Raw genomic sequence first — 13,650 nt, forward strand, 5'->3', positions numbered from 1 at the left:
TAATTAGCTGAGCTAACGTTTGGCACTATACTGTAGTTGTGGCTCTAATAGCAGTAGTAGTAGTAGTAGTAGTAGTAGCAGGAGCAGTGACACTGGCCGCGCACAACAGTGACAAGTTGCATGCTTTGAGGAACAAACGCATGCATCCACTTTTTTTAATGTAAAATGTAAATCATTCCATGGCTCGTACTTTAATAAGCAGTCATTGCATCGATGCTTAACTGTTACAAACCAATGCACAGTTTTTAGTGGTCAGGGGCCATTGCCAGCCTGTGGCTCCTTTTTTATTGGGCCAAGGCACATGGTAGAAATATAATAACAGAAAAAAACCCAGCAATAATGGAAAAAATAGAAGTAAATGCACTACATAAAGAGAAAAAGACAAATAATAAATAAACAAATAACACAAAGCTTTGTCTTTAATTATACTGTATGTTTTGTCGAAACTTTTTAGAAAGTATATTTAAAAAAACAAAAAAAACATACAAATATCCAGGTGCTTACTTACATATATAGAAGTGACAATATATTATTTGCACAGAGGCACGCAGGGCTCTTCTATCACACTGCAGCTCATTAGAGCAACATCTGCTCCTCATTGGTTTCCTCCTCTTCCTCATCACACCACCATTAGTACCCACAAGCTAGCTCTTAGGAAGCCATTACTGGTCCAACTACCAGCTATAATTACAGGCAGATGTGTCTGGGTGAAAAAGCTTGGGGTCAAGGGGTAGTGATAGCCATACTGCAAGATTAGTCATCACAGTTGCTATATGGGCTTTATAAGGCCTTGCCTGTGTGTCCAGTTATGAGTGACTGGTTGAAGTATAAGGACAGCTGTTAGCATACATTATTATTGCCTTTTGAGGATATAACACCCGCCACATTGCATTTTTTAAACGAATCACAGAGTAAGAATTACTACTTAGCCATTTGTCTTTCTCCACTTAATAAACTTGCAGATCTTTGCATGTCACTGTATATAAAGTTTAAATAGAGTGTGCAGTCAAACCTTGTTTTTCATATTCCCTTCACTGAAAACTATCGCTCAAAATGTTGCCTCTGTTTGTGTATTGCATGTAACAAACTAGTCCATTTGCCCTGTACTGTATCGTTCCACGAAATCAAGTCCCTAAATTGAGCGTGACTGCTAAATAACCTGCCACGGGGCCAAAGTAAGTTACGAGTGCGAGCATTTTGCTAAAGGTGAGAAAGACTATTGAATTCAATCTTGCCAGGATGTACGGGTCTTCTGCATGTAAACTATTGTTTTTCAATTTTTTGTATTTATTTTTCAGCTTTGGGTGTATGGAATGGATTAATGTGATTAACTGGATTATGTTCTATCTGTGACAAAGATTGCCTTGGTTTTTCTAGTTACTGCACTAGTTTGCATTGCTTCACACTTCCAGGGTTCAAAGCTAGAAGATTATTTTAAGAGTTTAATCAAGCAATCACAGTTGCAGTGAGCAGAATTTGATAAGATTCTGATACAAAAGGTCCCAATTTGATGTCCCTAAAGGGAATGAATGAGATGGGATGGTCTGAGGAATGTCTATCACTCTCCCCTTGACTCCTCTCATCACCATGACATCACTTCTCCTTCTCCCTCATTTCTTTTCCTTTCTCTGTCACTTTTTAATGGTCTTCCCAAGCTCTTCTCACTTCTGTGCCAGGCTAATTCTATCTGCAGGAAAATGCAACGAGTGGAACAAAAGAAGGCCCTAATGACTAGTGGAGGTGATTAAGAAGTGAATAGGAGCGGCTGCTGGAACCTTCACAGAGCTGCTCGTGTTTCTCAAGTCGGCCTGCAATCCGTAGATAGGCGCTGCCTTGCTTTTCTCCACGCCCGCCGCATGCCTTTAATTGCGTCCACATCCGCTGGACCACAGGCTGCCGGACTCGAGATAAAGCATGCAGAATTCATGAATTCATCACATCCACCTGTCTTGAGACCCCAATTTAAGGATGGCTTCTACATGTACAGTGCATAATAATGGTCTTTGGCTATGATTGAGGCAGTTAGCTTGTGGTTAATTTGATTTGACGCCTACACTCACTGGCTGCCGTCTAAAAAAGAATACATATCATGAAAGTCTGAGGAAACTCACGGGTACGTTTTCCTCATATTTATCAAAACTTAAAGGGATAGTTCGGATTTTTTTTTACATGAAGTTGTATGACATCCCCATCAGCTGTGTAGTCTATTAACAGCAACTTACCCCCGGATCGGATGTGTTGTGATGCAGATGATCACCAAGCTTTTTGAGACCAAGACCCCTTGCTGTTTTAAAATTTTATTTTCTGCAGTGATGCAATGACAAATGAGCCACGGGCCGCAGATGGCCCGTGAGCCGCACTTTGGGCACCCCTACACAACTACTTTTGTGGCTCTTGGTTTTGGTTGGGCTTGTGGCGTCGGACCCATGAGCAAATCACAACTGTTTGGCTTATTGTCTCAGTATAGTGGGCCAGTGATGCAGATTGAGGAGAGAGGGGCTGGTTAAAGCGCTACAACAGTCAGACCTTATCAAGCAAGGTTTTTTTTGGAGGTGCATGTCAATGGAGTTCTATTTGTGCCTTAACTTTGAGGTAGCAAAGGCAGATTTTGAAGCCTACTAACGTGCAATAATTACTGTTGTGTGCACCACTTCATGGAGGACAGCTTTGTAAAAAAGCAGGCTTCGCTACACTTCTTTGCTCTGCCAATTATCTGTCAGTCAGCTACAGACATGGGAGCTGTAAGTTTGATCATTTTGTATTTCTCCAGCAAATACTGTAGGCTAACCTATCATACATAATGTTGCTGTTAAAATGTGACTAGAATGTTAGATACATATGCTGTGTCTTCATGTCCAACTTCTTAATGTTACGTTATTGTTAGGGCTGTCAAAAACACATTAACAGTGGTAACCAATTTATTTCACTAAGTACGTCAACATTTGCAGTGTATTAACGCATGCACATCATGGCAAGCCACACATCTCTGTTATGACAGCAGATGGAGGCAAAGTGTCCTCCCCACAGTCACACAAAGTGACACTCTCTTTTATAACTGACCTGAACACATCAACAGTAGTGCAAATTCAGTACCATATGCAAAAACGTCTCTTCGTTTGTCATGGACCAATCATTCTCAGCATATGACCGCAAGGTGCATTTATTGACACATCAAAACCCCAACATCACAACATCTTTATGATGCGTGTGTGTGGTCGAAATGAACAGAAAGACAATGGATATTCTCATCAGCATTTCAGTGTGCTCGGAAATCCCAGAAAGTACACTCAAAACATGTGAAATCAACTTAAATTATGTGGTGTCTTTGAACGCAACCCATCTCATAACATGGTGAGAATGTGATTCAAATGTCCTGCTACTGTTAGGCAATTGATTTTCAGACATTTTCATGATTCAGCATTCGCGGCATCGTACATTTTCAATTATTTGTGGTTTTTCTCCGAAAATAGGCATTTTTTCCACAAAAAAACACATCTAATTTACCCTAAATAATAAATACATTATAATATAAGTACCACTGTTAAAAAAAGGCAACAGTTTTTACATGTTTATGTCTTTATGCTTCACTGATAATGTTTTTTTTTTTATCAAGCATTGAGATTTCACACTTTGCAAGTTAATATATTTAGGGCTTACACCTGGATTGTACATTTAGCATTTAGCTTGTTAGCTTCCTTCGCTAGTTTGCTTCCGAACCATACAAAAATAAATATATAATATACATGTGTAATTTGTATATGAATTATTTTTAGCATTACCTTTAATTGCAATGTTAACTATTCCCCAAACCTTTTTAATATAAAATTTTATTTTAAATATTAATATTTAATAGATATACAGGATTTTATAGCTATAATATAATGTCTAACAAGTTCTTATTATATTAGTCAATTTATTTTTAGAGAATTTATATCTATGTTCAGATTCTTCAGTCCTTAATTTAATGAATTGTCTATATAAAGTATTTTTCTTTTTGCAAGCATTTTGTATAGGCTTTGCGATCCATGGAGATTTGATTTATACATTTAAAATGTATTTTTTAGACAACAGGGGTCTGGAGCTGAATTGAATCTAATCATTTCAACAGCCACTTCTATTGCAAATGTTGATCTGAAATCAAAGGAGAACGTCAAAGTCAAGCAAGCAGGACGGTTTGGAGGCGGAGGAGGGAGCCGTGTGTTAAAAATAGACACTTTTATGGGTGCATCAATTACATGCATATTTTCGCCATTCGCTGGTAGGCAAGAAATGTAACTCTCACTAAAAGTGGGGACCTACTATGTTTGTAAATATTGGATAAAATGCACAATAGCGCGTCTTAGAGTCACACACTCAGTTGGAGACAGGCGTGGACAAACACAGCCCATCTGAATTAAAGCTACAGACACACAAAACAGCATGTTTCCAGTAGGACATGAAGCACTTTGCATCAAAGCTAGATTTTAAATATTGTGGGACCTCTGAGACTTACTTCAAATTGGGGATGCTGCATCTTGTACATTTTTGTATCATTCATAAACAATCACAATTAGAATCATTGCTCATACTCTGTGAGAGGCTGCAAAAAAAAGCCTTCAACAATGAAAAGAGACCATTTCTTAAAGTACAGCGCTGCGAAACACATTGAAAGAGTGTTGTGGCCCCGTGGTGGCATCTTAGCAGAGAGAAAGCATGTGAGTCAATGGCTACAGATCAGGTTTGAGAAATGTGGCTTGAGCTTGCGTTCAACAAGGCACTTAACCTCTCACCGTCCCAGTGGAGTCTCAGCCGCCAGTGCAGATAACTAAGAAGGAGTGGACAACACAAAGGTGCTTGCAGAAGTGGAAAAAATAGTGGGGGGAGGGAGATGCTACAGTAAGACAAATGCAGCATCTGGTCGGACCACCATTCCCTCACAGAGTGCAATGCATCTTGTCTGGTGCACAGAGTTGATCAAAGTATTGACTGCACCCTGTGGAATATTGGCACACTCCTCCAGAGTAGCTTAGTGTAAAGTGGCTGCATGTAGAAGCCAGTCTTGTACTTGTCAATCTAAAGCATCCCAAACGTGCCCAGGAGCATGTACCTACTTGTTAGAAGTTTCTGTCTGCTAAACCCCACCACCACCACCATCGGCCACTCTTCTAACAACATTGCCAACAGCAAATGTATACAAAATAAAACAGTACATTCTAGGTCAAGGATCCCAGCAATAGGTTTCCCCTCAGACGGTTTCTGACTGTTTGCAAAGGAATCTGTAAAAACATCCGGCAGCAGTGGCTCAGGAGGTACAGAAGGTTGGAATCCCACTTCCCCCATCTCAGTCACTGCTCTAGTGTCCTTGGGCAAGACACTTTACCCAATGTGCCTCCAGCGCCGCCCACACCGGTATATAAATGTGAATGAATGTTTGCTGGGGGTGGAAGAGGCCGCTGGCGGGAATTGGCAGCCATGTGCTGTACGGTGGTCTAGTGGTTAGCATGTTGGACAACACAGTAACAGTATGGAGATCGGGAAGACCTGGGTTCGATTCTCCCTTGGGCATTTCTGTGTGGAGTTTGCATGTTCTCCCCGTGTGTGCGTGGGTTTTTCTCCGGTTTCCTCCCACATTCCAAAAACATGCATGTTAGGTTAATTGGTGACTCTAAATTGTCCATAGGTATGAATGTGAGTGGGAATGGTTGTTTGTCTATATGTGCCCTGCGATTGGCTGGCGACCAGTCCAGGGTGTACCCCGCCTGTCGCCCGAAGTCAGCTGGGATAGGCTCCAGCATGCCCCCACGACCCTAATGAGGAGAAGCGGTATAGAAAATGGATGGATTATTATTATTAATTATTATTAATATGATTACTATTATTAAACAACTGTTTCATTCAATGCCCTGGTGCCTCAGCTCATGGTCTGTGGTCATGGGATTAAAAATAGGAATAGGGAAAAACTGACGTAAGCCTGGGGAAGCAATGCTACAGTATCTCAACATAGGAAGACCTCAAGTCAGAATTGAATCCTTCTTCTTGTTGTCGTTTCCGTCCACTACAACAATGCTTTAGGAGTGGAGGAAAATGAAAAAATGCAATTACAGTGAAAGCTCCAAACCATACAAATTGGCAAATTTTAAGGACAAATCAAACTGTCAACATGAGTGAGGTCAAATCTTGCAAAATCTTATTCTTGCAAGATTGGTATTACTCTTAAATGTAAAAAATGTATATAATATATTCAAGAGCAGACTCATCTTAGCAGCGCTGGATATGTCATAATCAGGTATCGTTCTGGCTTGGACAAAAGGAGGGGGCATTTAGGTCAGCATTAACAAGCCCGAAGAGACCATGTGCACTGGTTGGCTGTGCAGAGACACAGATGAAGATAAAGCATGTTTTTAAACTATTTCCTTCTGGCAAGACAACAGCATAACCAACAAAAGGATTAACCCAAAAACTCACATGTCATCACATGACCCACGATAAACTCAATGATTACATTTTGTATTAAGCGCTGAACTGACATGACATCCAAGCTTCACAAATATGCAATATGCATAGCAAGTACAATATCATTCATAAAAACATACTGTATACCAATCATAAAAATTGTATTGTATTTTTTTTTTATTTTTTTAATTAATTAAAAAAAAAGGTATTGGTTTATTTGACACGGACAGTGTACATTAATGGAAATGCACCAGAATTAGTCCAAAGGCTATTTCTCATCTGTCGTCCAGGGACAAAAGTAAAATAATTTCACACCCAAATATATAAAATGTTTATTATTTTGTTTTGTAGTTTGTTTATTATTTCTATTTATTTAACATTATTTTCACAAATTTGAGTTGGCAAGTGTCACTTGATAGTTTCATTGATTGATATGAAGTCCAAAAATATAGTGCTTCTTAGGATAATGTTCAGTCATATTTTCAATTTTAGGAAAAGCATTTAGAAAAAAAGGATTCACATTCAAAGAGCATTTAATGTAACGTTTTAAAAATAAATGAATCATAGGTGATTATATTGCCCAAGTGGGATTCATAATGACAATAACAATGCAGCACGTACACGTATAGTATTTCACAGAAGATAATTAGGCCCTGTTGTCCTGCTCATGGTACACAATAGATTATTCTGACAAATACCTGTCTCAAAAGACATGTTAAGTAAAGAGAAGACAGGTATTACAACAAAAGCAATCATATACATGAGGCTAATACATTCATCCCAACTGACAGAGAATGGAAAGGAGGGGAGCAGAGCTTTCTCACCAGATTCTGACTTGCATGTCGTATTACACACTCACTGACATGTAACACCAACACCGGCACAACCTAATGAGATCCGGTACAAGAGCTACCACCAGAGAAACATTTCTTTAAGAAAACATGATAAAGAATTGTAGAAAAACACTATGAAATGTTAGGAACGTCTGCAAAAACAATCCACTTCGATTAGCAGAATGCACAGCAGTTAAGATTTGAGGTAAAGAACAAGAAGACGGAACAAACATTGTGATCTGACGAGTCATCCCATTGAGACAAGATAAAAACAAAGCAGAGGATTACTTTTCCTTGAATAGGAAGAAGCGTCTTGTAAAAATGTTCACCAATGCTACTTAACAAGAGGAATATGTTCAAAACTGCCCTTTTTTTTTATTTTGCCCATCTTCCACAATCCTTATGTGAGAAGTGAACACACGTCTTTCTCTTTTTTGTGCATTTGAAAGAGAGATAAACAGCTAGCACAAGGCAGCTAACAATGCATGTATAATGTATAAAGATTCACCTATGAAGCATTCTTAAAAAAACGGCAACAAACGCCTCACTCACAGCGTCTCAGACCACTATCGAGAGGTAATGTTAGTTACTGGAGCTGCTGCTGCATCACCTTTGAGTTTAGTAAAGTTAATGCTAGGTTAGAAATCACGCCTTGCAACTGTAAAGTCGAAGGTTGCGGCAGTAAGATGAAAAGATGGTCAACTTTGAGATTCCACTACCAAATAAACATCGAGACTGATTGAAGCGGTGGATACTGGCTCTCAACTTAAACCAAACGACATCTCTAGGAAGACTCAGCAAGATGCTTGTTTGCTCTCAGCGTTTTTCACCTGAAGACAATTCTGAATTTACCAGATTAACGGGGAACACAAATCTTGTGCTGAAAGATACACCCATCCCATCAGTCCACGTCCCAGTTAGAGCGGACATTGTAAGTGACTGATCCATTATGGTCTTATTTTGTCAATGAAACGTTCATCACTAGTGCTACATGCTAACAGTATAAGACTCTAGCTCAGGGGTCGGGAACCTTTTTGGCAAAGAGAGCCATGAAAGCCACATATTTAAAAATGTATTTCCGTGAGAGCCATATAATTTTTCAACACCGAATACAACCAAATGTGTGTATATTTATGGAAGACCAACAATTTTAGAATATAAGTCTCTGAATTTATTCTTTTTAATAAAAATGTTATATTGAAGCTAAACAATAATACATGACTTTTTACCATTAATGCAACTTCTGCTGCTGCATGGTTTTGCGCCCTACTCCGTATCTTTCTTTCCCTTTTTCGTCAAAAGGGTTGCACAATTAGCTAGCTGACTATTTGATTAAAGGAGGGACGACCCCAATAATCAAGTTTTGGTGTCTGACACTGGAAAATGGGAAGGACAGCTGGCATTGCGCTACAAAATCAAATGGATTAAAATGCATTAGAGTGCGTATTTTAAATGGTTTTTTTTAACACTGATTTCTGTAATGTTTTACTTTAAAATGTCAGGAAAACAAATTAAAATAAAACACATTTTATGGTTTTAAGAAATGTCTGAGAGCCAGATGCAGTCATCTAAAGAGCCACATCTGGCTCCCGAGCCATAGGTTCCCTACCCCTGCTCTAGCTGGATCTTCCTAGCACCCAGCAATGTTATTCTATGCATGGGAGGAGTAAATGGTCAACAAATTGCTTTTGGGAAAATCCAACATAGACTTAATTTACAACTTAAAGACTGACAAAAAGACAGAAAAGCACACTTGCAGTCTGAGGGTCTTAGATTAAAGCAGTATGGTATATTTATTTTATTAAGGGTTCTTTTTTCAGTTTTGTAGATTTGCTTGTGTGAATATTAAGACAATTCTTCTAATGCGCTAAGTAGGTCATCAGTCATTTTTCATATTAATGGACTTACTATGAAATGAAGTGCTTGTGCGTTAGTCACTGCCACTGAAGTGAAGCAAGGTGACACTTACACACAAAAACACATAGTGATCATGAGCAACAACAAAAAAATGCATGATTGAACGCCACAAACTCCACTTTGAGGTAGTTGCTAATATTGAAAACAAGGTCAGCGACACTCATGATTTCATATCTACTATGAAATAACCTCTAGCAGTCAAAATGATAACATCTATCGAGGCTTTTGCATAAACTGTTTTTTCTCAGGAAGGCATACTTAATTGGGGTTAAGTACGCCTATGAGGAGCCAATTATGCAAATGTTTGTCAAAGTCATTTTTTTTTAATTATGCATTACCTGTATTAATAACTGGAGCCCTAACACTGAAAGTGTTTCTCATCACGATTTTAAGGCTACAAGAGTTCATTAGAATTACTTCCAATTAAACAAGTTGAAAACAAGAATTAAAGCAGTATAACACAGATCGAGAACTTTTACAACACTGGTAGTAGGGATGAGCCGTTACAGATGATGCATTTTTGCAGAGTACGAGGCTGAAACGAGTACAGCTCATCATTATCCGTAATCGGGATGACAGAAAATCCTCATTATGTATTCACTCTTCACGCTCTGTGATTGGCCAGTCAGACACAGCGACCGCCCCTCCCTAAACATATCCACAAATGCACAGCAACGTAACATTTCAGCTATCAGCAGTACACTAAACACATTGAAATAGCATGCTAACAATATAATGAATTGGTGGCTATGCTGACGAGGCTAACTTTGCTCAGCAGTTAGTGACCAGCCCGGCGGCTGGATGCTTAAGGCACATAACACATACAATATCACGGTGCAAACGGCGTCTAGCATTGAATGAATAACAAATAACCAGGTTACTCACAGTTATAGACGCACACTGTTAGTTGAACATCAAAAACAAGGTCCGTGTTACGACAACAACTCTCAAAGCTCTGCGGCTTCTCTCCTGCATTCATGTGCCCATCTCACGTCGTAATTGACGGCTACATTTAATCATATCTTAACTTAAAGGAACAAAAGAGAATGGGAACTACAAAAACAGTCTTTCGTACAATTTTTAAAGTGTTTTTTTTATTATATTGTCATTTCCAGTTTACGCGCCAGTATAAGCGACGCAGACTGGCTTCCCTCAGCGTAGATGAAAAAAACAAATGACACACGGATTCTTTTCCCTTTGCTAAACAACACAAATGTCTTCATTTTTTATAAAAAGAGTGGCCGTCACAAATTCAATAGGTTGAACTGACCACACTGAAGAAATGTTTCAAATTGTATTCAAATTTGCATCGCATGGGTTCCGTTGTTTTGCATAACAAACCAACCAGCAGGGGTGAAAACAATAGGGGGAGGTAATTAAATGAAGTTGACTGGGATAGGCTCCAGCTCCCCACGAGTCTGAATAAGACAAGACATGTACGGATGAATGGGTCTTCCACTGATAAATCACCATCCATCTTGTCTTTGTGTCCATTAACACGCATGACCTTCCTCCTATGTATGCCTCCTTCAAAATGAGCTATCATTCATTGAGGTGAAAAAGGCAGCTGGCATCTCCTGCAGTGGGGGAGATAACATTTGCAGGGAAGAGCCAGCTGCTGTCCAAATCCAGAGCATTGATTTGACCCTCATCTCAACGGGACAGTAGGCTCCCAAAGGATGACTCAGCTGGCTTGCTGGCCATCTGCATTAATAATCGCGACAAATAGAAGGAAACTGTCCAGACCCTCAGGCAGTTACATTGTGTTTTTCGTTTGCCTTGAAGTTTGATATATTTGTGCTCTATTTCTAGGTTGCACTGTCCTGTTAGAACCTCTGTTAGATGACTAGAGCATAAGAACAAAAATCTCTCTTGTTTTTTAAATATAACTCTAAAGAGACTCCAGTATATCCAGAACAGCTATGAAGAGCGCCACCTCACCTTTTCATTATCCAACAAAGATGGGGGGGAGTATATTACACATTCTCCAAGCATCCGGCCCTAAAAACTTTCTTTGAGAATCCCAATTTAAAAGCACTTCTCAGACAGAATGTTGCTCCTTTAAACCAAAAATAACATCTGCAGGAAATAGATTGGTGAATGAATGCTAATGTGTCGGGCTTACACTGCAGTCTCAAAACCCTTTATATCTCGTCTATTGTGACAGACAGAGGGCATCATTGTGCACATGTGCAAGAATGTAATCTTCTCAGTCATGCTTACTCTTGTGTTCATTGCATGTACATCCTCCAGTGCCCGACGGGGTTGTTCACTTTAAGCCCTCTAACATAGAACACTGTACCATCTGTGCTTTCATCATTCTGAAAGAACAAGGAACTTACTTCCTTTCTGCTGTCTGAAGTCAGGTTGATCACTTCAACATTTGTGGGTTTTTTGCACTTTATTGACCAGATCAGGGGTTGGCAACCTGCGTCTGCGGAGTTGTCAGCCTCCTTGTTGTGGCTCCCTTCGCAATGCTCACATATTTTTAACACCCGAGTGGGGTAAATGCAAATTTTTGAAAAAAGTTTAAAATATCAGAGTTTTTGTAGGACTGTGAATGCATCCTGGCTGAGTTCTTGCACGGCTCCAGACTGAGACAAAATGGTCGCATTTTGCAACTGAAATTTGGGACAATACGGAATTGTGGCAACTCGGGATGGTACCGAAAACGGTACTTATATAAAGGCACCGACTGAATTCCGTTGGTACAACCGAGCACCGACTCACGTCAAATCAAAAGGTACTATGTTTCGGTAACTAAACAGCAATCTCCGTGGAGCGTTGGCGTTGCTACTAACAACATTCAATCCACAAGAGAAGGAGACAAAGCCAGAGGGAGGGGACAATGTTCACACCATTAAAGATACAGAAGCTGAAATAAGTCATATTTTTGAAGTATATGGATACCATAATTTAATAAATGGCAGCATCTTCTTGACAAAGACACTTTAATACGTGACATAATGCCTGGCTGCATCCCGGTGCGTAGAAACGTATCAAACAGCCATATTTTAACACCAAAACATAATTTATGTATTCACAAATAAATTAAAATTGGCTAAATATCATAGGTGTGTATTTCATGAGACAGTAATAAATATACAACAATAACAGATTGCATTAAAAAACGTATGAGGAAGAACATTCACAACCAACATCTTTAATAATACTTTATTTAGTAAAGTAAGACTGCAATGTTCATATACTGTACAACAATTTAGATGTTATCAACATGTAATCCAGCAATTATATGTAATATAATATAATAGATTATATGTAATGTAATATAATATAACATAATTAGAAATTCTATGACAATAATTCACCACGTAGCATGTAGTTTATACTGTATTGTATTGTATCGTCTAAGGAATCTACCACAATGGTGTTTCTTTTGTATGCCTCTGATGAGCACCACAACCACACAAGCCAAAGCAGATAGCATTTAACCACACATTAAAACATTACCGACAACACAAAAGAGCTGTAGAAAGTTATATTACCCGTTAGACCGACGGCTAATAGCATGTAGCTTTGGATTCTTCCACACACAAAGCTATTCAATGGCCACAATCGCCCCCTGTTAAAGATTATGTATTGAGAGATAAATATCTTAAAATGGAAAAAAGGTAAATAAAATAGTAAATTAACATTTATTACTACATAACCACACACAAAAGTACCAAAATTGGCTACGTTGCGATACGGCATTGGTACCGTATCGGTTCAAATGTGAAAGGTACCCATCGCTAGTGGTGACAAACTATGTAAAAATATCAACAGCTTGTGCGTGTAACCCAAATACTTAGCTGGATTGAACATGTTGGCAAAATCTACCTTTTCCAGTATTGTACTTAAAGTGGGGGAGTGCATCCCATGTGAATGACCTCAGTAATGACTGGCTAGGGCCTTGGCTGCCTGGTATGGATGATCACATCTGGCATGTGATGAAGGGGGTTAGCGTGAATAGACTTGGAGGTGGGGAATGATGTGTTAATGGGATTCAAACATGCCCTTTTTATAACACAGCTTGCCCCTGTGCCAGGGGGAGTACAAACCAGTGGCGATTACATTAAACAAATGGCTACCTCATTAGCTGGAGCCCCAGTGTTTGGAGTGCATGTATGCACACACACATTCACACAACACAAAAACACACTATGATATGTAATATACACAAATGTTCATGCATCAACACTGGCATACACACAAACACACAGAAAAGAGCAGCACACAAAAGGAACACTCTGGAGGGTACAAAGCTCTATCCAATTGGCTAATTAACAACTCCCAGTTACCCCAGCCAACACTCTGTGGTGTCCCAATTCACTTTGGGGACAACACAACAGAGTGTGTCACCATGAAGGCCCGCCTCCCTCACAACCATGCTAATGATCGCAATTAGCAACATTAGATTTCATGCCCAAGTCTCAGCTGGTGCAAAGCTGGGAAAGATATTTGACGA

At 39.3% G+C, this 13,650-nt stretch overlaps 1 protein-coding gene across 2 annotated transcripts in view; it reads right to left on the bottom strand.

Moving 5' to 3' along the window:
• Window positions 1-13,650, bottom strand: part of LOC129190005 (kazrin-like) — a 209,756-nt gene that overhangs the window by 59,057 nt on the left and 137,049 nt on the right. The gene's annotated exons all lie outside the window — the stretch shown is intronic.

Source organism: Dunckerocampus dactyliophorus, chromosome 1 (assembly GCF_027744805.1).
Source record: "Dunckerocampus dactyliophorus isolate RoL2022-P2 chromosome 1, RoL_Ddac_1.1, whole genome shotgun sequence".
Lineage (NCBI taxonomy): Eukaryota > Metazoa > Chordata > Actinopteri > Syngnathiformes > Syngnathidae > Dunckerocampus > Dunckerocampus dactyliophorus.